Raw genomic sequence first — 3,874 nt, forward strand, 5'->3', positions numbered from 1 at the left:
GTCCTTCATTCATTAATTACACAAAAGTCCTAATAACCCATAATGAATAAAGAGAAAAAAGAACAGTTTTCATATAAATTCTTACAAAACTTAAGGTTTTTTGAAACGCATTTTTTCAATATCCCCAATTTTAGCCAAGAAATTAAATATCATCATACATTCCATGTAATTGAAAGTTTTTGCAAATTCCCCCAAAAAACTCGTTTGCTGCTCTTTCGGAACTCTCGAAGATACAAGTTCTGTGACCTGCGAATTTTGGTAGCCGAGTTGCAGATGACTTTGCCGGAAACGTTTGCGAAGATTTTAAAGGTTAATTTTTGGTTGTTTTTGGTTTAAGTGTTTATTTGTTGTTTGTGCGTTTGAGTGGTAGCCTTTGTTAGTGAGGGTATTTCATAAGGTCGATTATTATTATTATTGTTGTTGTTGTTGTTAATATTATTATTATTATTATTATTATTATTATTATTATCATCTTTAGTTTTGCCTGAAACGTTGCGAAGATTTTAAAGGTTCATTTTTGGTTGTTTTTGTTCAAGTGTTTATTTGTTGTTTGAATGCTAACCGTTGTTTGTTAGGGTGTTTCATAAGGTTGATTGTTATTATTATTGTTTTTGTAATTATTGTTATTATTGTTGTTGTTATTATTATTGATATTATTATTATTATTGTTATTATTATTGTTATTAATATTTTTTTATTATTAATATTGTTATTATTATCATTATTATTATCATTGCTATTATCATTGCTATTATTATTATTATTATTATTATTATTATTATTATTATTATCATCTTTAGTTTTGCCTGAAACGTTGCGAAGATTTTAAGGTTAATTTTGGTTGTTTTGGTTAAGTGTTTTTCTTAAAGTGTTTATTTATTGTTTGAGTATTAGTCATTGTTTGTGAGGGTTTTTTATAAGATTGATTATTATTATTGTTGTTGTTGTTGTTGTTGTTGTTGTTGTTGTTGTTATTATTATCTTTTGCTATGGTAGGCAGCGCTTCTAGGAGGACACTCCAAAATCAAACCATTGTTTTCTAGTCTTGGGTAGTGCCATAGTCTCTGTACCATGGTCCTCGACTGTCTTGGGTTAGAGTTCTCTTGCTTGAGGGTACACTCGGGCACACTATTCTATCTAATTTCTCTTCCTCTTGTTTTGATAACGTTTTATAGTTATATAGGAAATATTGATTTTAATGTTATTGTTCTTAAAATATTCTATTTTTCCTTGTTTCCTTTCCTCACTGGGCTATTTTCCCTGTTGGATCCCCTGGGCTTATAGTATCTTGCTTTTCAACTAGGCTTAGCAAGTAATAATAATGATAATAAGAATAATAGTAATAATAATAATGATAATAATAATAATAATGACAATGATAAGAATAATAGTAATAATAATAATAATAGTAATAATAATAATAATAGAAGAGACGCAGCCTGTTGCACCATTCATTCTTTTGCTTGATGTACTCTTTCATTGTTTTTTTGTTCTCTTTTTGTCTTTGTCTCTCTTTCATGTATTTGTTACGGGTGAATGACGTCGATTTCAATAAGATATTGAGCACATTTATTTTTGGGGTCTTACAAATGTCATTCCATTGTAATGATTCAACGAGTTTTGTTTGTTTGTTTACGAGAGTCAATGGTATTAATTTTGTCTAACTTTCTAATTTTGTTTAATGTTTTTTTTTTTTTTTTTTTTTTTTTTTTTTTTTTTTTTATAAATTAGGGGATTTTTATTCTATCGTTATCGAGTTTTGTTTTTTTCACTATATATGATTATATAGAGATGCGTGAATCTTATGTGACTATACATACAATATAGTCTCTCTCTCTCTCTCTCTCTCTCTCTCTCTCTCTCTCTCTTTCTATATATATATATATATACATATATTTACACAATTATATATATATATATATATATATCTATGTATGTATGTATGTATGTATGTAGGTATGTATGTATGTATGTATATAAATAAAAACCGAAATATACGACATAAATAACAACACAGAACGTCATTTTAAATATCACCATCCTTATAGTAACCCTAAAAGTGACTCGATATGGTATATTCAATACCCAGGAATGCCTTTACCTTTCTACATTTTGAAGGTTTCATATCGTATAATGAAAACATGTACAGTATATATGGTCAGTCTCTAGGCCATTGTCTTGCTTGATAGGGCTATGTCACTGTCCCTTGCCTCTGCCATTCATGACCGGCCTTTAAACCTTTTAAGTGTGTTAAGAACAGTGACGTAGACAAGTGTTGCAGGACTTTTGATTTTGACAGTGCATTCCTCAATAATAAATCAAATTTTAATTTTCTTGGTATTGTAGTTTTAGTATTAGTTATATACCCCACGTGGTTATGTGCTGAGCACATGCATACACCGCTTGCCAGAACAGAGGAGCAATGAGATAATGTGTATCTGCGAGCGAAGCGAGCCACGAGCCCATTTTGAATGTTCGTATGAAGTTAAGGGGTCGTCTCTAGTACTTCTATAAATATTTGAAGGGTGATTGAAAACCATAAAGAGGATATCCTTTCAGAAATAATTAGCAATGTAGGATTCTGATATACAGTTAATCACAAAGTACCCGCATCGATGATGTTTTTATTATTCACAAACAAAAATTGTTTGATGATAATGTCTATTCACTGGAGACCTTTTTGAATGTTCATTTGAAGTTAAGGGATTGTCTCTAGTTCTTCTTTAAATGGTTGAAGGATGATTGAAAACCATAAAGAGGATATCCTTTCAGAAATAATTAGCAATGTAGGATTCTGATATACAGTTAATCACAAAGTACCCGCATCGATGATGTTTTTATTATTCACAAACAAAAATTGTTTGATAATAATGTCTATTCACTGGAGACCATTTTGAATGTTCATTTGAAGTTAAGGGATTGTCTCTAGTTCTTCTTTAAATGGTTGAAGGATGATTGAAAACCATAAAGAGGATATCCTTTCAGAAATAATTAGTAATATAGGATTCAGATATACAAGTTATCACAATGAACCAGTATAGAATAATCTTACCGTTTTTCACAAATAAAAATGGTTTATTAAAAGTGTCTACTCAATGAAGACCATTTTAGATAATTCATGGACTGGTTTTTATTTTCGAGTTTCTAATTACATTTTATGGGGTTTTTTCTTTTTAATAATTTCTCTTTATCTTCCTGATAATTATTTTTCGTGAATAATGTTGACCTTATGTAATTTATTTGAAATGATTCTATTGATTTCTGGTATTATTTAACTGTATTGTTTTTCCACTTTGTCTACCTGGACAATTTGTTCCTTAAACTACGAAAGTACTTACATTTATATCGATTTCGGGTATTATTTAACCGTATTGTTTTTTCACTTTCTCTTCCTGGCCAATTTGTTCCTCAAACTGCGAAATATCGCGAGTCTCTGCCACGCTCATCACTGTTGTGATTTTGGCAATGGTTGCTCTCACAGATGATTAACGCCTTCGTCAAATGTCTGTTTCATCGGCTGTTGGTAGGGGGGTGGGGGGAGAAGGGGGTTATTATCTCTCTCTCTCTCTCTCTCTCTCTCTCTCTCTCTCTCTCTCTCTCAACTTCCAAGTCTACAGTTACTTAACAAGACAGCCAAAATACGTTTTTATCCCACACATATAACATTACATAAAGTCAAAATTCTCTCTCTCTATCTCTCTCTCTCTCTCTCTCTCTCTCTCTCTCTCTCTATAAAATTCCAAGTCTACAGTTACTTAACAAGACAGTCAAAAGGCGTTTTTATCCCACACATACAACATCCCATAAAGTCAAATCTCTCTCTCTCTCTCTCTCTCTCTCTCTCTCTCTCTCAACTTCCAAGTCTACAGTTACT

This window comes from Palaemon carinicauda, chromosome 28 (genome assembly GCF_036898095.1).
Source record: "Palaemon carinicauda isolate YSFRI2023 chromosome 28, ASM3689809v2, whole genome shotgun sequence".
NCBI classification, from domain to species: domain Eukaryota; kingdom Metazoa; phylum Arthropoda; class Malacostraca; order Decapoda; family Palaemonidae; genus Palaemon; species Palaemon carinicauda.